A 24,573-nucleotide genomic window follows, 5' to 3' on the forward strand; every position below is an offset into this window, starting at 1 on the left:
ATTTTTACAGTTCTTGGCATCAGCAACAAGTTAGTTACAATCATTGGCAATAATATTATCAGTTCTATCGTGTACATTTTCCAATTGTTTTTGTCATGCCAAACCTTTGCTTTAGATAAATCATTCTTTAGGTCAGCTTGTTCAATATCTCTTTTGAATCTTTGTAGCTTTTTCTTGTCCTCAGGGTCTTCCTTAACATAGGTATTCAGTTTAACCACTTCCTTGGGGTTTTGGTATTTTAAAGTTAACCTGTGGCTTTTATTTGCGAGGCTTAATCCTTCCTTTCCTCCCTGTCCAGTAGGGTCAAAATCTGAACTCTTTTGTGTAACAGAATCCATTGGTTGGCTGGGTGCATCCTGTTTGTAATGGCTATGGGCAAGTCTTCCCCCCGCCCCTCCAGTCAGTCAGGTAATTTGCATCAACACAGACACATTTGCAAATTGGATACTATTAATTTAGGCTTAAATAGAGACTTGAAGTGGCTAAGTCATTATGCAGGGTAGCCTGTTTCCTCTTGTTTTTTCCTCCCCCCCCCCCCGATGTTCTGGTTTAACTTGGATTTAAACTTGAAGAGTGGTCAGTTTGGATGAGCTATTACCAGCAGGAGAGTGAGTTTGTGTGTGTATGGGGGTGGGGGGGATGTGAGAAAACCTGGATTTGTGCAGGAAATAGCCCAACTTGATTGTCATGCACATTGTGTAAAGAGTTGTCACTTTGGATGGGCTATCACCAGCAGGAGAGTGAATTTGTGTGGGGGAGTGGAGGGTGAGAAAACCTGGATTTGTGCTGGAAATGGCCCACCTGATGATCACTTTAGATAAGCTATTACCAGCAGGACACTGGGGTGGGAGGAGGTATTGGTTCATATTCTCTGTGTATATATAAAGTCTGCTGCAGTTTCCACGATATGCATCCGATGAAGTGAGCTGTAGCTCACGAAAGCTTATGCTCTAATAAATTGGTTAGTCTCTAAGGTGCCACAAGTACTCCTTTTCTTTTAACACAGACACTAGCTTGTTTACTAGTTTTCAGATCCTCAAGCTTTACCAATTCCAAGGCTGGACTCTGTCTTAAAGAGACACCATCCATTTTCACTGGCATGGTTTCAGAGTAACAGCTGTGTTAATCTGTATTTGCAAAAAGAAAAGGAGTACTTGTGGCACCTTAGAGACTAACCAGTTTATTTGAGCATAAGCTTTCGTGAGCTACATCGGATGAAGTGAGCTGTAGCTCACGAAAGCTTATGCTCAAATAAATTGGTTAGTCTCTAAGGTGCCACAAGTACTCCTTTTCTTTTCACTAGCATGTTACTCATGTTCTTTTGTCCTTCCCTTACCAACCTCTGCTTCCACACGGAACCAGATGTCAAGTCTACTAAGAGATTATAGGTCATATCCAAAATATCTAGAGATGAGAGTTTACCTGCCATCCCCTGTATTCTCGAGAGATTAACTGCACAACTGCTCTCCTGCTCTGCAGATTCAGCTGTCCAGTCGTCCCTCTGAACCTGAGATAGAGACTGTTTACTCAAAGAATCAACATGGAGATGGTCCTGTCCCAACACCATTGTCTCCCCAACAAGCTGGTTAAGCGTATAGGGCTGTTTAAACTCCCTAATAATTTTTATTTCATCTGAAATCTCCTCAAAGCTATCTACAATGGATTTTTTCAAAGCAAATTCAGTGGATTCATTTTCATTTGAAAGACTTTGGTCACTAGGCACCAACACACTTTCCCCAGAAGAGAGACTGTTTATTATCAACAATGGCCCATTAAGAGTCAATGGAAACAATTCTTTTTCACAGACTTCAAAGACTTCATTAAGAAATTCCTTTTCTTTTGCAATATCATGTACTGCAACAGATTCTTTCTGAGCTTTATTTGTGCCAAAGTCGGTTCTGGACATAACAGAAAAATCACTAAACTCTTTCTTGAGTTTCACATACATTCAGAATCACCTCTGGCCCATCAGGAGGATTTTCACAAAACCCCCTTTCAGGTAAACTGTTAGACTTCATAATCACAAGATTAGACGTATTCTCTTTCCTGTTACAAGTTTCCACACTGTCAGTGGGTAACATAGTCAAATCACCTTCATGCTTTTCTTGTGCCTTGGCTATGATATCACCCTGATCATACTAGGTTGTCATATCTTTACCCAGCAAAACAAAACAAAACAAAAAAACACACACACTAGCAACAGGCAAAATAGAAGCACCAGAATTGCTTGGTCTCTGGGAGCTATTTATGACATCAACTGGATGCAACCTATTCACAATGTCATTCTCCCTAACGGACAAAAACTTAGAAACATTTCCTTCCTGGGCTTTAGTTAAATCCAGATCCAGCTCTGGGACAACTGATAAATTGTCAGCTAGCATAAACTGAGAAGCACTTTCTGTCTGCTCCACAAAGGACTGCAGGTACATTCTCCTTTATTAGGCACACTGCTATTTGCAGCACACAAACAAGTTGAGATTTCCTCACTCTTTTCCCAGCACACATGGCTGTTCACAGATAACTGCTTGGAGATTGGAGTAGCTCCCCTCATGGGTAAGTCATTATCCCTAACAGACACAGGAACATTTCCTTTACTGTCACAATTCTCCACACTGGTAACAGGTAAGGTATAAGGATACTCATGCTCCACTAACCTTGCCAACAATCCATCATTTATCAAGACTGCACCCTTTCCTTCCTCAGTTAGGGCTTTAACCTGATCACCAACTTTAATCTGCTTTACAGAAACATTTCCCTGAGCCTTCTCTAATGCCAGATTCACTTCTGAGATACCAGACAGACACTTAGGAATTTTTTCCACATATGCCATCTTCCTGAGACAAACATTTGGAGAAACCCTCCATAGGCAAATCCTTGTCTCTAATAGACACAGGTTCAGGATTATTTCTTTCCTGTGACTGGTTTATGTCATCAACTTGACTGAACAAAGCTTTAATATCATCCCCAATCAAAAGATGCTTAGGCAATAACTTCCTTACACCAGCTATAACTTCATGTTTAACACCATTCCATTCAAGATAGATTCTGGCTAAAGGCACACTTACAGTAAACTCATAGAGGATTACAATATTTACATTCTGATTTGGTAAATAATCTTCCTCTTTGACAAAATCTGTTTTAATAAGAGTGATGTTAGAATCGGTAATTTGCCCTAAATCGCTTTTACCGTTGACTTTACATTCTGTGTACGAGTTATAGGGTTACCCTCTGTCAAGGCTGAATCCCCACTCTGTCACTTTGAGTACAGAAAATGGGGGCCCGCAAGGATTTTAAAAATTAATACTTGCCACTCCAGGCTTGTATTAAACTCCCAAGGTTACATCTTTTCTCTGATCTTGGCTTTGTAAACACTGCCATCACTCAAATGCAAAAAAAAACAAACAACCCTTGGACCCCGGAAGGAACACTTGGGAATTCCTCCCTGTGGGGTACTGTCAAGTCCTTTCACACGCACACACACACACACACACCCCTGACCCCCCGGGAAGAGCTGAGAAAGAAAACAAAGGAAATTAGCTGTGCTACCAGCTAATCAAACAACATGCACAAACCTCTTAGGACACCAAAAATCCAATCCTGTTAAAAAAGGTAAATTTTATTAAAAACAGAAAGGAAAAAAATACATCTGGGACTTAGGCTTTTGCTAGATTTTAAAAGAGCAATTCCAAAAATTAAGCACCCAAACTAGCTTTCTTGGGGGTTCAGCTTAAAGGTTACAAGCAAACAAAAGCATCAGGGGTTAGCATAGAGGAGATCCGCAAGCCAAAATAAGAAATAAACCTGATTGTGTCTAGCTAAACATTCCCTATCCAAATAATTTCTTCTAGGTATGGAAGATACTTTTTCAAACCTTACACAGCATTCCTGCTTATAGCATTGCTGCTCCGTCCCTGCAGCCCAGAGAACAGACAGACAAAGGGAAAATTTCCCAATTTTTAAAAGTTCTAGTCTTCCCATTGGCTCTCTTGGTCAGGTGCCCACTCCTTGTTAACCCTTTACAGGTAAAGCAAGCAGAGAACAGACACCAAGAAGGATTTTACAACTAACTGGCTGGCTGGGTGTCCATCAAAGGGAACTACTCCCGCCCCCTTCATTATCACACCTTCACCTGAGCTCACAGTAAAAGCATTTACATATGTAACCCTTCTGCCAGGTAAAGTCAACAGCAACAAGGGCCGGGTTCAGTATCTAGGGGTTCTTTTTCAACAATACAACACAAAACCGGCTTGAGCCCCCACCCAGTGACCTGGGACAATTACACACCACCCCCTGGGCACCTCTGAGAGGCAATACTTTCCCTCTTGCAAGCACAGAGTCTGAGTACAGCAAAAACTTTTAATAAAAGGAGAGAATTAACTCAGCATTAATTTGGGAAAACCTGCAACTAGGGTTCATAAACACAAACCATGAGGAAAAGACCCACCCCCAAGTAAAATGGGCAGTGTCTTTTTCCCCTCAGTTTAAGCGCAGCAACCCAAAAGTCCCTTTACCGTGCCCATCCCTTCTCTGTACCCCACTCACAGTTGCTGTCGTTGGCCAGTGCAGCCCCAGAGATCAGAGGTTCAGCTGCAGAGTTCACCGCCCACCCTGTGTGGAAGGCAAGGGTTGGTAAGGAGGCACCTTACACGCAGTCTGCTTGGGCACTCACTGTTTGCCCCAACAACCAATTGCCACATCTCTGCAGGCTCTGCTCTGGCCCTCTCCACCAGCTTATCTGCTGGCTGCTTGCCACACCTCTCCAGCAGCCGCACCTCTACACCAGCCACCCTGCTGGCCCATCCTCTCCACTAGGTGCCCAACTGGCGACTTGCCAAGATGTCTTCAGGGGCCCCCTGCCACTTAACACAGCTCTCAGTAGGGGAGCCTCACTGCTGGTGCACACTGGGCAGTCTCTTGCAATAGAGACAGTGTCCCAAAATCAGTATAATATTTAGACCTAGATAGCAGTGATTTCAGCTTTCTAGCATGTAACAGGGCTCTCAATAAAGTCTAAATTAGCTCTTTTATTATACCATGGAACTAGAAAGACTCAACTAGGATCCTTACATGGTACCCACCCACTCTCAACTGATTGGGCATTGGAACCCATGTACCCTGCCTAGCGAGTGCCATTCAGTTGAAGGTGAGTCCCTCCATTGGGGTATGCCAGGTACAGTTCTGCTGCCCTTGGTTTACACAACAAGGATAACAACTCTTTATTACTGCTGCCCCAATAAGAAGGAGACTGGGGATCCAACACCAGCAACAAGTGATGGTTTGGGCAAGCAATCCCATCATGCTGAGCACCTTGGCAAGATGGGTGTGTCCATGCAAACGAGATCAGCTTCGGAAGTCTTTTTCCACAGCTCACCACAAGATGTCAGTGGAGAGCTCATTCAGACTGCTTACACAAAAAAGGTGGTAGTGTTGGGGTAAATTTGGTTACACACAGAGAACTGCTTAGAGTTGAAATTGCAGAACTATTAACTATGGTTTGTAACCTGTCCTTTAAATCAGCTACTGTACTCAATAACTGGAAGATAGCTAATGTAACATCAATATTTAAGAAGGGATCGTGGCAATTACAGACCAGTAAGTCTAATGTCAGTACAGGGCAAATTAGTTGAAACAATAGTAAAGAATAAAATTGTCAGACCCATAGAAGAACATAAATTGTTGTGCAAAAGTCAGCATGGTTTCTGTAAAGGGAGATCATGTCTTACTAATCTATTAGAGTTCTTTGAGGGGGTCAACAAACATGTGGACAAGGGGGAACCAGTGGACATAGTGTACTTAGATTTCCAGAAAGCCTTTGACAAGGTCCCTCACCAAAGGCTCTTACGTAAATTAAGTTGTCATGGGATAAGAGGGAAGATCCTTTCATGAATTGAGGACTGGTTAAAAGACAGGGAACAAAGGGTGGGAATAAAGGGTAAATTTTCAGAATGGAGAGGGGTAACTAGTAGTGTTCCCCAAGGGTCAGTCCTAGGACCAATCCTATTCAACCTATTCATAAATGCTCTAGAGAAAGGGGTAAACAGTGAGATGGCAAAGTTGGCAGATGATACTAAACTGCTCAGGATAGTTAAGACCAAAGCAGACTGTGAAGAACTTCAAAAAGATCTCACAACCTAAGTGATTGGGCAACAAAATGGCAAATGAAATGTAATGTGGATAAATGTAAAGTAATGCACATTGGAAAAAATAACCCCAATTATACATACAATATGCTGGAGGCTAATTTAGCTACAACTACTCAGGAGAAAGATCTTGGAGTCATCGTGGATAGTTCTCTGAAGACGTCCACGCAGTGTGCAGTGGCAGTCAAAAAGCAAACGGGATGTTAGGAATCATTAAAAAAGGGATAGAGAATAAGACGGAGAATTCTTATTGCCCTTATATAAATCCATGGTATGCCCACATCTTGAATACTGTGTACAGATGTGGTCCCCTCATCTCAAAAAAGATATACTGGCATTAGAAAAGGTTCAGAAAAGGGCAACTAAAATGATTAGGGGTTTGGAATAGGTCCCATATGAGGAGATATTAAAGAGGCTAGGACTTTTCAGCTTGGAAAAGAGGAGACTAAGGAGGGATATGATAGAGGAATATAAAATCATGAGTGGTGTGGAGAAAGCGAATAAGGAAAAGTTATTTACTTGTTCCCATAATATAAGAACTAGGGGCCACCAAATGAAATTAATGGGCAGCAGGTTTAAAACAAACAAAAGAAAGTTCTTCTTCACTCAACGCACAGTCAACCTGTGGAACTCCTTGCCTGAGGAGGACTATAACAGAGTTTAAAAGAGAACTGGATAAATTCATGGAGGTTAAGTCCATTAATGGCTATTAGCCAGGATGAGTAAGGAATGGTGTCCCTAGCCTCTGTTTGTCAGAGGGTGGAGATGGATGGCAGGAGAGAGATCACTTGATCATTACCTGTTAGGTACACTCCCTCTGGGGCACTTGGCATTGGCCACTGTCGGTATACAGGATACTGGGCTGGATGGACCTTTGGTCTGACCCAGTATGGCCATTCTTATGTTCTTATGTTAGAGTCAAACAACATACCAACATTGTTACAAACTGGATAGATTCTACCCCATCTTTCTTGTTGAGAGGAACTGGTTTTTCAGGATGACAGAGTTCCTGTTCCTTTATTCTCTTGAGTTGGAGCTGTCCACTTTTGCCTTAGCTTCTAGTTCCTGCAATCGAATATATGCCATTTTTTGTTCCTGTTCAAAACACAGGCATTCTCTTTCAGCAGCTTCTCCTTCCATATCAGCTATTTTTTGCTTTTGTTCAAGTTCTAGCTGCTGGTTTCTTACTGCAAGTATTTTCGCTGGGTCTGCTTCCTTATCATTGGCAATTAACAGATTTTTCAGTTCCTGCTGTGGAGCCTTTTGCTTCAAATACAACCCTCTCTGTAAGCACAATTCTTCCAGGCTTTTTCTGTCAGGGTCTTGATCATGGGTCACTCACTGTAATTGATTTTTAACCCTTAAACTCTCCAGTATCAAAATTAAATTTTGACACGTGTGTGATTCTGATCCAAAAACCCAATTAACCTGTGGTAATGTGTATCCAAGCATGACTACGCCACTGAAACCAGGGTCCTAGTGGGGAGCCAGCTATGGTCACTCAATTAGGGTGAACTGCAGAGAATGGGGCAGACAATTCCCATAAAGCTGGTGGATATTCCAATACTTAGATTTACAAAGCCAGCATAAAACAGCTTCTTTATTACCTTACTGGTTACTCAGAAGTCCAAACAACACAGTTCCCTTAAAGTGATCCAGCCTGAGGCCTCCATCCAGGTACCCACGTCAAATATGATGAAAATTTCTGTAAATCTTATTTCATCATATCATAGAAGAAAAGGAGTACTTGTGGCACCTTAGAGACTAACCAATTTATTTGAGCATGAGCTTTCGTGAGCTACAGCTCACTTCATCGGATGCATGCCGAGGAAACTGCAGCAGACTTTATTTATACACAGAGAATATGAAAAAATACCTTCTCCCACCCCACTGTCCTGCTGGTAATAGCTTATCTAAAAGTGAGCTGTAGCTCACGAAAGCTCATGCTCAAATAAATTGGTTAGTCTCTAAGGTGCCACAAGTACTCCTTTTCTTTTTGCGAATACAGACTAACACGGCTGTTACTCTGAAACCTGTCATATCATAGAAGGTTTATCATAGAATATCAGGGTTGGAAGGGACCTCAGGAGGTCATCTAGTCCAACCCCCTGCTCAAAGCAGGACCAATCCCCAACTAAATCATCCCAACCAGGGAGGAAATGACTCACCCCAAGGTCACAGCCAGGAGGAGAACCCTGGTATTCTGAATCCTAGCCCAGAGCCTTAATCACTGGACCAAGGTTTGACTCAGCGTCACTGCATTGAAGTCAATGGGGCCAGAACCTGGGCTGGTGTAAATCACCATTGTTTCATTGACGTCAACACAGCTGTGCTGATTTACGTGAGCTGAGGATCTGGCCACACATCTGAAAAGACTTTCTATCAGTCGGCGAAGTAGAGGGAATGTACTTCTGCAAAGACACCTTAAATTGACTTTTGTTTTATGTTTGTGTGGGTGGACAGCCGGTTAACAGGGAACTGTTTTTTCTACTTCTACCAATGGAATGAGGTACTTATATTGTAATGCTATTTTATCAGCTGATTCTTAGGTCTCCCTCTCTGGAGACCTGGTACTTCCTAATTATGATGTTTATCTGTCCAACTTCAGGAAATTCCAGCAAAGTCTCAGACCAATAAAACCTTTATTAGGAAAGCAGCAAATCCACATGTAATTAAGGTCTGATCCTCCAACCCTCTTGTCCATGACTGTAACTGGACTCAATAGAAGTTCTGTGTTTAGAACAGCTGCAGAACTGCTATTTGTTTAAAATAAATAAATCAATAAATCAGAGGAACAGGTGTTTGAGTTTAGCGAGAGTACTTGTGCGAAGAGAACTGAAATGGTCAAATATTTGCTGAATGGAAATTTGAAATTGTGCCCTTGATTGAAACATTTGCAGTCTGGGCTGTTCCGGTTAGTTACATAGAATCATAGAATATCAGGATTGGAAGGGACCTCAGGAGGTCATCTAGTCCAACCCCCTGCTCAAAGCAGGACCAATCCCCAACTAAATCATCCCAGCCAGGGCTTTGTCAAGCCTGACCTTAAAAACCTCTAAGGAAGGAGATTCCACCATCTCCCTAGGAAACGCATACCAGTGCTTCACCACCCTCCTGGTGAAAAAGTTTTTCCTAATATCCAACTCAAATCTCCCCCACTGCAACTTGAGACCATTACTCCTCGTTCTGTCATCTGCTACCACTGAGAACAGTCTAGATCCATCCTCTTTGGAACCCCCTTTCAGGTAGTTGAAAACAGCTATCAAATCCCCCCTCATTCTTCTCTTCCGCAGACTAAACAATCCCAGTTTCCTCAGCCTCTCCTCATAAGTCATGTGTTCCAGTCCCCTAATCATTTTTGTTCGCTGGACTCTTTCCAATTTTTCCACATCCTTCTTGTAGTGTGGGGCCCAAAACTGGACAGAGTACTCCAGATGAGGCCTCACCAATGTCGAATAGAGGGGAACGATCACGTCCCTTGATCTGCTGGCAATGCCCCTACTTATACATCCCAAAATACCATTGGCCTTCTTGGCAACAAGGGCACACTGTTGACTCATATCCAGCTTCTCGTCCACTGTAACCCCTAGGTCCTTTTCTGCAGAACTGCTGCCTAGCCATTTGGTCCCTAGTCTGTAGCAGTGCATGGGATTCTTCTGTCCTAAGTGCAGGACTCTGCACTTGTCCTTGCTGAACCTCATCAGATTTCTTTTGGCCCAATCCTCTAATCTAGGATACAGAGGTCTAGGGCCCTCTGTATCCTATCTCTACCCTCCAGCGTATCTACCTCTCCTCCCCATTTAGTCTATAAAAGAAAAGGTTTTACCAAACCCAAAGGATCGGGCACATTACCTTCCAGGTTAATGAATGTTTCAGATCTTACCCAAATACACGCTACAGCCAATTCTTATTAACTAAACTAAAATTTATTAAAAAAAAGAGAGAGAGAGAGAGTATGGTTAAAAGATCAATATGCCTACAGACATAAGTTCAATCCATTGAGGTGCAGATTTATAGCAGAGATGGTGATCTTTGTAGTTGCAAAGAGTTCTTTCAGAAATAGTTCATAGCTTATAGTCCAATGTCCAAATCTCATATTCAGGGCGTACCAGCATAACTGGGACCTCAGTCTTGTGACGTCAAACTTATCCCTGATGAAGCCTACGCACCAACACCATATTCAAAAATGTTAAACAATTACCTCCCGAAGATTTAATTGCCTAATACTTTGTTTTTTGCATTTTAAAATTCGATATTAAAGGTATTGAAAGTGGAAAGTGGGCTGAAGGACAAAGTTGGTAGACCAAAGGCACAAACACAGGGTGAAAAATCCACATTATGAGCTTATAGACTACTACTTTTTCTTCTTCTTTCACTCTTTGCTGTTCCTCCAGTCACCCACTGCTCTCAGCTCCTTCCAGCCCTTTTTACTGTTAACATTGCTTCCCATTTTTCCTCCTGCTGCCTTCTGCACTTTCTCATGCTGCCCTTTGTTTTTCACTTTGTGTTCTTGATCCAAACTTCTGCCACCATCTACTCTCACCTGCTACCATCTGTCCTATTTTTGGTCCTTCCTCATCCTATCCTCTGTCAACTACTATGTGCTCTCCATCCGACCTCCCTTCACCCTCTCTTCTTCCTGCTATAATCTACCCTTCATCTTTTTCCCAGCTACCTATTCCTGTCTTTCCTCATCACATTCCCCAATGCTCTGAACTACTGAGTAGAACAAAGAAAGAGGAGCATTTAGAGTAGGCATATCTTACACAATATATAGTGCTTTCTCAAGCCAGTGACAAATTTAAAGGTTTCAAAACATGAGAATGAATTTGTAAATGTCTCAGTGAAACATATACATAGCACAGTCCTCCCTCCCAAAGTATGACAGATTTTAAAAGCAACCTCAAGCTGATGCCTAATATGAGAGTCCCCATCACCCAAATACTTGATTGTGAATTTCGGGACAGGTCTGAATGATGATGACTTAATATTTATTCTCCAGTTCAATTCAATCAAATGCCCACATTGCAGGAAGTAACCAAGTTGTGCATAAAAGACAGGCTGCATTGTATTAGAAATCTATTTAGGTTTTCATATGCTGTGTTGGGTTGGTCTGAAACAGCTCTGAGCTACACTTCATCCTTCTGTATTTTCCATTTCTAGCACTCTCCCCTGCACATAACTCCATGGGGCGGGCTGCTTCTGCAAATTTGGCAACATCTTAGCTGCTTCTGTTTATAAGGAAAGATCCCAGCAGCTAGAAGGAGGAGAAAGCATGACTGAGATTGCTCATTATATTTCTCTTGAGCAGCTCCAGAGCATTTCCTGGGTGACTACAACGTTATTGATTGCCAAGCTGGCTTTTTGTGTGCCCAGTGCAGATCTTTCCCTCATGTGGGAGGGAGCAAAGGGATAGAAAGGACATCTTTGCCCACCTACACCACAAACACCTTCCTCCACCTCAGAGGGATTGGAAACTTGTCTTCTTGAGAGCTCAGTCATTGGGATATCATGAATGTTTCCAGGAGGTAAGTTTCCCATGTTACATTCCACCAGGCAGACAGGTAGCAGGAGGGAGGACAAACTGCTTAATAAGGATAACACTTTTCTTGTGGTCTTAAAAATGCTACAGGTAGATATTATTATTAATTATTGGTATTTGTTGCTGTACAAGATAGAAGACAGTCCATGCCCTAAGGAGCACACATTAAATAGTTAATTTGAGGCTAATAGGATCATTTTTCATCTATTGGAAAACAATGTATGCAGAGCTCTTGCTTTAATGGTGAAATTCCTTCAGCAGACTACATTTCCTATTAGCCTTCCATCTTTAATCATTAGCTCTAAAAGCTCTCTTTCTGAGTGTATGACAGTCATATATCTTTGTGCTTAAGAGGTCTTTACCCGAAGGCTGTGTCTGCATTGGCATTTTCCTTAAATCCCTCACTGTCGTACTACTTCTGGTGCCAGTGCTTAATTTGTAATAAAAGAGGTGCTGGGGCTCAAGCAATTTTTTTTTACTTTCATAACTGATGCAGCAAGCCCAGAGGTGCTGGGGCTATGAACTGCCAAGCCTAGAGCCCTGGCAAACCCTGGCATGAATTAAGCACTACCTGGTGCTCTCGCACCAGTGCTAGTAATGGTGGGAACACTAGTATAGACTAGAGTTTTACCCCACCATATCATCTAGTCCTTCTCAGAGTAGTTTTAGGCACGATGATGGTTAAAACACTGGTAGCTGGTCTACTCTGTCATTTCCATTGCATTGTATTCAGATGGAATTGTGGATCCTCAGTATTTCTCAAAATCAGGCCTATGGTGTCTGTAGCGGCCACCTAAAACTGATGCATCTATAGTCATAAATCCTCTATGAAAAATTTAGCCTTAATTTCCCTGTGCTTCAGGTTCCTTCTCTATAAAATGGGGATAATAGTACCTCACAAAGGTGTTGTAACATTTAATGTCTGCAAAGTGTTTTGAAACAAGATGCAGAAGGTGGCATAAAAGTGCAAAATATTATTATCATTCTCAGTATAGTTACCAGTGGGTATGCTCACAGCGCAGTTGCCACTGGCTGGTATCTCTGGCCAAGGATTACACTGGCATGGAGATTGAAGTATTTTCTCAGGAGTGTCCCCTCTACAGTAGAATAGAGTTGGAAATACATTGCCAGGGCAGCTTGGGGAAGCTTACATGGCAATGCTGTACCTGTTCCTGTGGATAAAAGAGGATTTCAGTTTCCAGAGCTGTCAATCTGATGAACACTGAAAAACAAAAGAAAGAAAAATCTGTCACAAAGTTGATTTGTATCAACAAATAAATGAATAATAATTTTTGCCAAGAGTATGGTCTGTTGACTAACATTTACTCAGCCTATTCTGCCTGTCAGTGTTACAGATGTGATAAATGGCTGGCAAATGTTCTATATTTCCAATTATGGAGATTCCCCTACTAACCCTGTACAGTTTGAGGAGCTGTTTACGAACTCTGTTTAGTGGTTTAATTTGCCTCCTGGACTTCACTATCACACGGCAGTACTCTTAATAAAAAGAGCTATTTTTAATCCTAGTCTTTTTGTTTTGGCAGAATACATTCTCTCCGTGCTCACAGACAGAAAGCTCCAGCAAATACTGGGGAGAACTGGCAGAATTCCTGTGGCTCCAAACAGTGGGGTAGAGATGAACTAGCTACACTCCATACACTCTTCTACACAGTAATCATCATGGTTATCCTAATGGCAATTTGGGGAGCTTGGGCAAGGAAAGACGCCTCCTCATAGCTGCAAAATGCTGTCTCTGATAAAAACTTAGAGACACTCATAAGGATTAAAAATGCAAAGGAAGGGACAAAACTCATGGACTTTGCAAATTATAGCTCATCTTTAATTTAAAGGCAGAACTGCTTCTGCCAGTGGATTTGAACCAGTGAACCCTTTTTGTGGACAAAGTACAGAACACAACTTCAATGAGAAAGTGGAATATTAGTAAAGTAACACTGTTCAATGTAACATAATTGTATAACTATGTAAATGAAACTGTATGTTAAATACAATCTGATGGGGGGGAATGTGATTAATACTTTTGCTGGTCAAGATATTTTTACATCTGTCCCACTTTCCATTTTTGACTTGAGTTGCTCATTTGCTTGTTGTTTTATATTATAGCAGGGAGTTGTGATAATATTGAAGGGAGCCTGCCTGATTATGAGCAAGCAAAGACCTCTGATCTAGCTGAGTTCCCAACTCAGTTGCTAGAGAGAAGTGTTGTAGTTTGAGTTAGGCCATTCTGTTTGATTTTATGTTTATGTAAATATCTCTTTTTGTTAAGATCTGCACAGGCTCAGGAATAAACTGTGGGGAAAACTATATTTGTAAGAGTCTTTTGTTAATGGACCAGCTAGCCCATTACCAGTTTATATCAACGTATGTAATCTCATTCTTAACCACTGCCTGCTCTATACCAATGCTTTATTTACAGCCAGGTAATAGTGGCCCACATACCAACAACACGTTAATACATTATATGACTACAAGACATTTTGAATACTTCACACACAAAACTTCAGAGATATATGGTTATATAAGTATTTTAATAATTAATGATTAGCTATTGACATTTTTCTTCAGAGTTTGGACACACAAATTTACCTATTTTAAAAGTATGACATTTTACATTCTATTTCTTTACCAGTCACTTGTCCCTTTTTCAATAGGTGTTAATTCGTTTGCACAGTACGTGTGTATCAAACAGTATTAATGTAGGCACATGGAATTCAATGGAACATGAAGTCTTATACATCTATCTATCTATATAGTCATACGACTGCTGCTTTACTGGATGCATACCATGTATCCATAATACACTGAAAAGGAATAAAAACAGGAAGCAGGTAAAACTTCTTCATGAAAGACAATATACATCAGGTAGAGTTTACCAAAACAGAGCTACTGAAGTAAAAAAGAAATATCAAGTAATTTCTGAACAGGAATAGAGGATAAGTATCTATGAAGAACAAATAAATTAAAGTGAAGAAAACAAGCAATGGATATAATTGACCAAAGAACCTTGTCTTGTTTCAAAGATATTTGCTATTACTGTAGGAATAAATAAGCACATGAAATAGTTCCACTTATAACTAGGCAAGCAGTTCAGTCTTGCATTTAGAATAAGTGACTGCAGGCAGGATTTCTGGGTTCAGTTGTCAATTTATGGGTGTAAATCCTGCCTCAGGGGTGCTGGAGAGTGGTCCACAGGTCCAGAGAATACTTTAAGAGCTCCTGGTGCTTCAGAGAAAATTATTAGATTTCCAGGACCTCCTCTCTTCCTACCTCTGATTGGTCTTTGGAAGGGGAGAAGCATAGAAGTTCAGAGGAGAGAGCAGAAGACCAGCAAGGTGCAGCAAATAGCTTCCAGATCTATCTCATTGCAAGGATCTCCTTGCTGGTGCTGGAAAACAGATAAAGACCTCTGGTAGTTTCTGTAAATTTCAGAGAAAATGGAGGCAGTACCACAAGCAACTTGGTGTGGAGAGGTGAGGAGAAAGTCAGAATCAGCAGGAACTGGTGGGGATGAGATTTTGGGTTGGTGGTAAAAGAAGCACGGCATGGGAAGAGTTTCAAAGTTATGGAGTGGAGGCCTACAATACTCTGTGCTTTCTGGCCCATCCAAATACTGCTACATCCACATGGCATCTCTGCCGCTGACTCACTATATGGATCATGGGAAGTCACTTATCTTCTATGCTTCAGACTCCACATCTAGAAACAAGTACTATGTCTATGTCATAAGAGTGTTGTGATGGTGAATTATTGAACAATAATAAATAACTTTGAATTTCTCTGAAAGATTCTAAGTTTTTTATTAATATGATATCTTTCTATAGAACATGCTCTTAATTTGCTGTCTGGCTTTTGATCTCATCAGGGCAGACAATGCTCTTTATATTATGTAACTTTTTTAGAAATTCATAAACAGTAGGAAAAGATTACTTAACACTGCTTATCTGCTACTCTGAAACTTAACATTAGTATGATGATGAAATAATATTTGGCTGTAAAACAAATTATGGCAATGAAAAGACAAAAGACAAATGTAATTAGTCTCAGTCTATGTGATTTCAAAGAATACCTTCAGAAGTATTGTAATAATAATGAAAGAATAATGTACTAGGTCAAATTCAGTTCACAGTTACACTATTGCAATCCCATCAAAGCTCAGAGAGTTCCATCCGTGGAAATGAGAGCAAAATTGGTCCACAATTTTCCATGCTGGCACTACAGTCTCAAATTAAATAAATTAATACAAATATTTTCAAGTGGCCTGATTTTGGGTGTCTATTTTTTCTCATTGCTCAATTTGAGACACTCAGAGCCTGATTTTCAGAAGTAATGAGGATCAACAACTCCAACTGAAGTAAATGGGAGCTGCAGCTGTTCACCTCAAGGTGTCAGGTTGGATACCCAAAACATGGCACCAAAATAGTTTCCTATTTGGTACCCTTCATACAGTGTAAGGCCCCATACTACACTTCTTACTCATTCATTCCAGACAAAACTCAGTGAAAATAAATGGGAATTTGAGCCCTAAATCAGGAGGGTTGCCGTCCTCTTTCATGTAATCTTATCACTGAAATTCAACAATCTCATCACTGTTTAGATTCAGAGCCTTTTTTCTGCCCTTGGGACGGGGGAAAGGGGAAAGATTTTTAGCTAAGAAGATTCATAGATTTTTAAGGCCAGAAGGGATCATTAGATCATCTGGTCTGACCTCCTGTGTGACACAAGCCATTCATATTTCACCCAGTTACTCCTGTATTGAGCCCAATAACTTCTGTTTGACTAAAGCATATCTTTTAGAAGGGCATTCAGTCTGGATCCCAGGCCCTCAAGAAATGGAATATCTACCTCTTCCCTTTGTAATTTGTTCCAATGTTTAATCACTCTCTCACTGGCATAAACTACATACTAAAGAGAGACCTTCACTCTTTTTTCATCCTAGAAAAGGGCAGTATAATTTTAAAATTTTTTAGCTGCTGTTGCTGCTATATTGATGCTAACACTTAAAGATGAAAGCTAATAAGACCCCCTCTTCTTTCATATGGATTCCTTGTTACTCACAGGGCAGTTGGCACAGGCCAGGAAAACAACTAACAGCTGCAAAAAAATATTGACATTTTGAAAATGTTCCGTTCCCATTAGTGAAGGATATTTGGTAGCTAATGAAATTGTCTGAAGCTTTTGCATAATTTTCCCCCTCCATGGTAACTAAGTGCCCCATAAGTATAGTAAACAAGTCTATTTAGAAACTTTTATGGTACCTGTATGCCCAGAGCCAGTTCACTAGCTCCATGTTCAACTTATTATGAAAAGATGTTGCAAGGGCAAATATTATGTTATTGTTTTCACAAGTTCCTGAGAAATGATGATAATTTTTGGCAGAAATGCACCACAAGAAAGTTCTGTGGAGAGTTCTAAACTGAGTTGTCTTATTAAGTTAAAATGTATCTATTATTTCTTGATATGAAAGTTCACCACCCCCTGATAAAAGGGTATCCTACACTTAATCTTTCCTCCATAGTTCAGAGGAGATATATATTCAGTAATACTCTTCCTACTTTGCACATCTATAGCACCTTTCATTCAAGGACCTCAAAGCATATTACAAATGTTAATTAATTCTCAGTACTATTTCAGGTAATTGTTGTTATTTCCATTTTGGTTGGAAGTTAAGAAATTCTGTGGCAGAAACTAGAACACAATCCAGAACTCCTAACCCATATCCTGAGATATATCTGAAGGACTATGCCTCATCTCATACTTTTTCTAGCCTGTATATTTTCTGGAGCTCAGCTACGCTTCACATAAATTGTACAGATATCAGATTAAATGAGGCAGTTACTATGAGCCCTGAATAAAGGGGCACCAGGTGTCTGCTTTTTGGGCAGTGTAGCTCACAGACTGAATTGTGACACAGAGCCATGGTTTAGTTCCGGGTTTCCCCTTGACACTGGTAGGAAGTAAGCTGTTTTCTTGGTGTAGCTTACTCCTCTTCTGTGCCAGAACAACTGTGCTGGTAAGTGTGTTGGGGCTCAGGGGTTGGGATCTCTGTTTACCCATCTGCATGGGATGAGAGGTAGTGCCCCTGAGGAAGCTGTTCTTCCCACTGTGTTACAACTGTAAAATCACTAACCCCTTATGGGAGTGAAGAGGCTCTTTATTCCCTTGCACAGGCACATAACAAGAACCATGATTTGCTGATTATATTTATTCACTGAGTAAAAATAGTTGAATAACTTTTCAGTTTCACACTTTTTTGTGTGGAAAATATAAGACTGATGCAATGTGTGGGATAGGTTGGGTGATGTGTTAGATGTTAATCTGATATATGAGCAACCTGATATATGAATAGATATATAACATTTAGCTAGATTTTCTATTGTGCTTATCCCACTGGTGCAAGATTATCCCCTTTAACAGTAGTATATTTAATATGACTTTGCCACATTTCAGTGTGTTTTGAATATTTTTGGGTTTTTTTAATGGAAAATATATCAACTGATATATTTAAGTAGTCTTCTCTTATAGTAGATTTGGTTGAATGACCTTATTAAAACCAATTATTTAGAAGAAACTATAAAGGAGGTAATGACCTAATTTTTATTTGTTCTTTGAGTTATTGAACATGCCCATTCCACCATTCCAGGCGTTTGCGCACTCCAGTGCAGTTGTCGGAGAGTTTTTCCCTTAACCATACCCGTTGGGGCAGCACGTCTGTTTCCTTGCCCACCACACATAGGCATAAAGGGCCAAGTCACCTAGGCCCCCTCCAGTTCCTTCCTACTGCCCATCGGTGCGGGAACCAGGGGTGCTGGGGATACCTCTCATGAGCAACCACAAGAGGAGCAGGAACTGGACCAGCCCCCGGTACTGTTGGCATCCTCTTCCTCATCTCCTGATGAGGCAATGGTGGTAGAGCCTACTTCTCTAAGACTCACCAGGAATTGTTGAGGAGGATGGCTGTGGCCCCAGACATCCACCCAGAGTAGGTCCAAGAAAAATCCCACAAGGTGGTGGACATTTTGACATCTGTGGCTCCAGTTAGAATAGCCTATAAATGAGGCTATCTTAGATCTTACCAGGGTCCTCCAGCAGACCCCAGCTTCCCTGTCTCTGACTGCAAGAAGAGTGTAGAGGAGATACTATGTCTCCTCTTAGAGGTTCAAGCACCTATATAATCAGGTTCCCTTGTAACGCTGGCAGCCAATGAGAAAGAAAGACAAGGGCACGAGGCATTAATTCCCAAAAATAAAGAGGGTGTGAAGATAGATTTATTTGGGAGGAAGCTTTATTCCACAAGCAGATTACAGCTTCGTATTGAAAACTAGCAAGCTTTGCTGTGTCACTGTGATTTCACCCTGTGGGATACCGTTTTAAAGTTCAAAGACAAACTCTGAAATGAGGTAAAACAGGAGCTATAGTCTTTAATACGATAGGGCAAGTTGGTCTCTAGAACAGCTCTATAGGCAAGCCTGGATGCAGCAGTTTCTGCAGCTCACAGCATGACCTCTGCTTTCACAGTGAGGTGCTCATCCTGGTTACACTTTTCTGGCCTCCCTGCACAGGTGCAACAGACAAAAGGACTTACCTTTTTAAGAGGCATTGCTCTTCTCAGAAAAGATGGACAAGACTCTGCAGAGTCTCAAAGACTCTAGAGCAACCCTGAAATCACCCCAGCGGTGAAGCAAAAAGTGTTCTGTTCTCATCAGTCCCAGTATTTTCAGGGATTTGCCCCTCAAGTCCAAGGCCTGCCAAGCAGAAGGAGCAGAGGTTACAAAAGATGTTCACCATCTCCCCTTGCTTTGGCAGCCGCTGGTTCATCAAATCAGGCAGTATCTTCCAAGAGCTCATTTTGATGTTCAGGTCAAGAGCAGACCACCAGTTCTAAGAGTGCCATCTTGTTCTTTTCCAATTTTTTGCAAACCACCTGTCCAACTTCTGTCATGCTTGGGCCCACAGCACAATAGATTAGTGGGTTCTAAGCATGGTGAAATTGGGATATACACTCCAATTTATTTCTACCCCACCCTTCCCTGTCCCTCTTCAGTGACCTCTTGCATGAGGCAGTGTTACTCCAAAAGATACAACTGCTCCTCCTAGTCAGAGCTATAGAAGAGGTCTCTCCTTTGTTCGGGAGAAAGGGAGTTTATTCCCGATACTTCCTGACCCTGAAGGCAAAAGGAAATCTCAGGGGTATTTTAGATGTAAGGCAGTTAAACAAGTTCCTGAAAAAAAAATCAAAATTCCAGACAGTCCCTCTAGCTTCCATTATTTCTTCCTTGGAGCTGGAAGACTGGTATGCTGCTCTTGACTTAAAGGACACCTACCTTCACGTGGCAATTCATCAGAGACACAGAAAATTTCTGAGATTTACCGTCACTGGTCACCACTATCAGTTCATAGTGCTCCCCTTTGGTCTCTGAGCTGCCCCATGTGTTTTTACAAAGTGCATGGCAGTGATAGCAGCTTTCCTTCGTAAGTCAGGGGTCCATGTCTACCCTTACTGGATGACTAGCCGATAAGATGTCCATCCATGTCACAGGTGGCATACAGTACGAACATAATCCAATCCACCTGCAATGTGCTTGGCCTACTGATCAACACAGACAAGTCAGTTTAGTCTTCAGTACAGAAAATAGAATTTATTGGAGAAGTCCTGGACTCAACAATGGCTAGGGCCTCACTACCTCAGGCCAGTTTTCATGCAATGCAAACCCTCATTCTGGATTTAAAGGCTTACCCTCTCACCAACTTGAGAAACTGTTTAAGGCTGCTGGGGCACATGGCAGTGTGCACTTGTGCAGTCCAGTATGCCAGACTGCACTTCATGCTTCTTCAAGGCTGGTTGGCAGAGATGTATTCTCCATGAAGGCACCACATACTGCACATGTTAGTGCATGTTCCAAGTCGTATCTTATCCTCCCTAGATTGGTGGATAGACCCAACCAATGTCTGCAAGGGCGTTCCTTTTGCCCCACCTCAATCTCTTACCTTAGTCATGGATGCTTTGGACCTTAGTTGGGAGGCTTACCTGGAACCCCTGCAGAATCTAGGTCTCTGGTCTCCCCAAGATCTCTATCTATACATAAACATCAGGAAGTTGTGGATTGTCCAGTTAGCTTGCATGGTGTTCCTTCCTTATCAGGGAAGGGGCATATTGGTGCTGACTGACAATATACCGCAATATTTTATGTAAACAAGCAGTGGGGAGTCCGTTCCTCACTATTGTGTCGCGAAGCAACACTACTCTGGGATTTCGGCATTGACAACTCTATACTTCTTACCTCTTGGGGATTCTAAATACATGAGCAGATCACCTGAGCAGGTTTTTTATTAACCACCTTCACCCAAACATACTAAGGTTCATTTTCCAGCTCTGGGGAAGTCCCCAAGTGCACCCTGGGTTTGTTGATGGACCCTTTTCTACTGCCAAAATGAGAGTCTGATGTATGCTTTCCCCCATCCCTCTTCTGCCCAGAGTTCTAGGCAAGGCCCATCTTACACTTATTGCTCCAGCATGGCTCCATCAGCAGTGGTCTCAATCAGTCCCCCACCATCACTCTCATTTCACACAGACCTAATTTTACATAATCGCAGCTGCCTCCTTCTCTACCCCAATCTTCAGGCCCTTCACCTGATGGCCTGGAGGCTTCATGGTTAGCATCAGCGGAGAAGTTCTACTCTGGAAAGGTGCAGGAGGTATTGCTGAATAGTAGAAAACAATCAACTAGGACAACTTACCTTGCTAAAGTGAAGAGGTTTTCCATCTGGTCATGGCTTAAATGTGTCTCTCTTATTCTTGCTTATATTCAGCATGTGCTTGACTATCTTCTGAATTTGGTGATTAGCTTGATCAGGGTACACCTATCGGCTATATCGGCATTTCACCCGCCTGTGGATAACCTCTCCCTTTTTTCCAACTCAATGGCTGTAAGATTTTTAAAGGGTTTGGATAGACTGTTGCGTATATACAGAACCCTATTCCACCACTGAGCCTTACCACAGCTGATGGGGCCTCCCTTTTAGCTGCTCTCTGTTGCATCTTTCAATGAAAGTAGCATTTTTAGTAGCCATTACATCGACCAGGAGAGTGGGGGAGTTGAGGACATAAGTATCAGATCCTCTATATATCTTTTTTACGCAGATAAAGTTTACCTTCATCCCCATCCAAGTTTTCTTATGAAAGCGATCTCCACTTTTCATATCAACCAAGCCATTTTCTTACTGACCATCCCAAAACCTCATAATAATAAGGGGGAGGTGAGACTGCATACTGTAGACACTAGAAGAGCTTTAGAGTTTTATCTGGAATAGTCTAAACTTTTCAGGTCTTCATCTCAATTGTTCAATGCATTTGCACACAGAAAGAAGGGCAGTCCTTTTTCCACGCAAAGGATTTTTTCATGGATATCTGGCTATATTCGCCTGTGTTACCTCTTGGCTAATGTGAAGCCGCTGGATAGAGTATTGGGTCATTCGACTAGATCCCAAGTGACCTCTGCAGCATTTCTGGTTAACATGCCATGCCAATATTAGACATTTGCAAAGTGGCAACCTGGTCATTGTGTCACTTCACATGTTTACCTCTCACTACACTTATCTCTCAAAACTCTAGAGACAATGCTAAATTTGGACAAGAGACCCTCTAGTCCATGTCCAAATAGACTCTGAACCTGTGTAGAGTTAGACGCCCCCATCCAGGATGCCACCTGATGTGCTGGGGTTTCATTGAGCCTGCCTGCTCCACTAGCCTGGGCTCCCTTTCCCTGTTTTGCTGAATCAGCCTCTCTGGCCTCTGGCAGCACACACACAGGTAGGGAAGCATCAGCTGTAGAATCACATAGAGTCTGAAAGCAGCTTTCTGTGGGGAGATTCAGCTAGGAAATTGCCCAGCACTCAAGTGCACACCCCCTTTTTGGGAGTAAACCCAAAATAATATTGTCTTGCACTGTATAGAAAGTTCTGCACAGTGCAAGCTCATAAAAATTCTTCCTCTCCCTCAATGTGGAGAGAGATATGCACAGCTTCTTGCCCTCCCCTCCCCACAGATATGAGTTACACAATCTGGGTTATGTTATAAACAAGAAATAAATGTATTAACTATAAAAGGTAAATTTTAAGTGATTATAAGGGATAACAAAGAGAACAAAGCATATTACCAAGCAAATAAAACAAAACACACATACCGAGCTAAAGATCTTAAAGAGACTGGTTTCAATAAGTAATTTCTTACCCTAAATGTTGTTTTAGGCAAGTTGCAGAGTTTCTGTAGCTTAGAGTTCCAGTTATTTCTCTTTACAGACTAGATTCCTGTCTGAGTCTGGACTCAGCCCTTGCCTTTCCCACTGCCCAGTTCCTTTGTCTCTGCAGGTACTCTTTCTTCTTGGGCAGGAAGGCAATGGAGAAGAGTCCTGTTTGCATTACTCCCCAGCCTTACATAGAATGTACATAAGACGGGAAGTCTTTGTTTCCAGTGGAAAAGTACTAGCAGTGTCCAAAGTGGTTTTTAGTACCAGGTGACATGACCACCTGACCTTGTTGTGTCAAAGCAACGTCCCAGGAGGCTTCTCAGGAAGGAGAGAGATTAGTATCTTCAAAGTCTTATTGTTTCTTCCTAATGGCCCATCAAGGCTGATGGCCTGTTGTCTGTTTCCCAAGTACACACCCAGTTGAAATTGTTACATAGCCAATATTCCTAACTTTAGATATAGAAATGATACATGCATACAAATTGGATAATCACATTCAGTAAATTATAACCTTTCCAATGATACCTCACAAGGTCCATCTTGCATAAAATATATCTCAGTTATGCCATATCCATATCATAAGCATATTTCCATAAAGAATATGGGGTGTAACGTCGGGGTGGCTTGGCCCTTTATGCCTGCGTATGGTGCATGAGGCAGCAGAGGATGCTCATGCTGCCCTGACAGGTACCACTAAAGGAAAAACTCTCTGACAACGGTGCACTGGAGCACACAAACACCAACATTGGAATGGGCACATGCACCACATCTTGAAGAACAACGTTCCGGAAAGATAGGTAACCATTTTTTTTTCCTCTTTGAAAGGATCGGATTTCTTGATATTTTCCAATTTTACTTCACTCCTTCATTCCTCTTTGCCACAGAAACCATCCTTTAGTCTGAAGACTAACTGCTCCTGGCTGAGGGGTTACTGTTGAGTATCAGATACTCTTCTCAGGGAGATGACAGCTCTCCCCGATGACGATCCTCTCTGTTTTGTAAAGGAGGGTGTCTACATATTGCTTAATGACTCCTATTCTATTTCTACGTTACTGCATTGTTCCTTGCAGGATGGGAGGCTGGCAGTGCAGTGGAATGGCCATAAACGTCAATTCTCAAAGAAGCCTTAGAGCTGCAGATTCTCATAGATTGTGGCCTTTCCATCTTCTCCAGACCCTGCAGCACAGCTGTCTCCCTGGCTAGCAGGCACACACTTATACCCTGAACTGTTATGCTGTCCTGAAAAGGGAACACATTGTGTTGAGCATCTGGTTCCTGACGTTTCCCAATCCTGGCCAGACATGCCATGTAACATGGAGAGATGAATTTTTACATTGTAGCCACAGCAGTGGTAAAGGTGAATGTAATAGCTACTGTGTGACACCTATCCCATTCTCCTGACCTAACTCTCCTTTCACCGGTTTTGTGGAGGGGAGCTTTAAGCTCTTTAGGAGAGTCCCAAGCCTGAGCCCACACCGGGACTCAAATCCAAGTCACATGGTAAAACCATCTGTTTGGATTTTTGCTTGAGGGGATCAATAGGAGGTGTGTGAAAATCTGTGTTATATTTAACAGCTGAATTCTGGATTTCAGGCTATTCACGTCTAGTGTATTCAACCGCCCAAACATA

General features: G+C 41.8%; 1 long non-coding RNA gene across 1 annotated transcript in view; it reads left to right on the top strand.

The window, feature by feature from the left end:
- LOC140905308 (uncharacterized) overlaps positions 1–13,971 on the top strand; it is a 42,204-nt gene extending 28,233 nt beyond the window's left edge. Inside the window, exon 3 of the long non-coding RNA XR_012156815.1 lies at positions 13,227–13,971. This is a non-coding gene — a long non-coding RNA (uncharacterized lncRNA). The remainder of the gene's footprint in view (positions 1–13,226) is intronic.
- The last annotated feature ends 10,602 nt before the right edge of the window (positions 13,972–24,573 follow it).

The sequence above is a fragment of the Lepidochelys kempii genome, chromosome 1 (genome assembly GCF_965140265.1).
Source record: "Lepidochelys kempii isolate rLepKem1 chromosome 1, rLepKem1.hap2, whole genome shotgun sequence".
Lineage (NCBI taxonomy): Eukaryota > Metazoa > Chordata > Testudines > Cheloniidae > Lepidochelys > Lepidochelys kempii.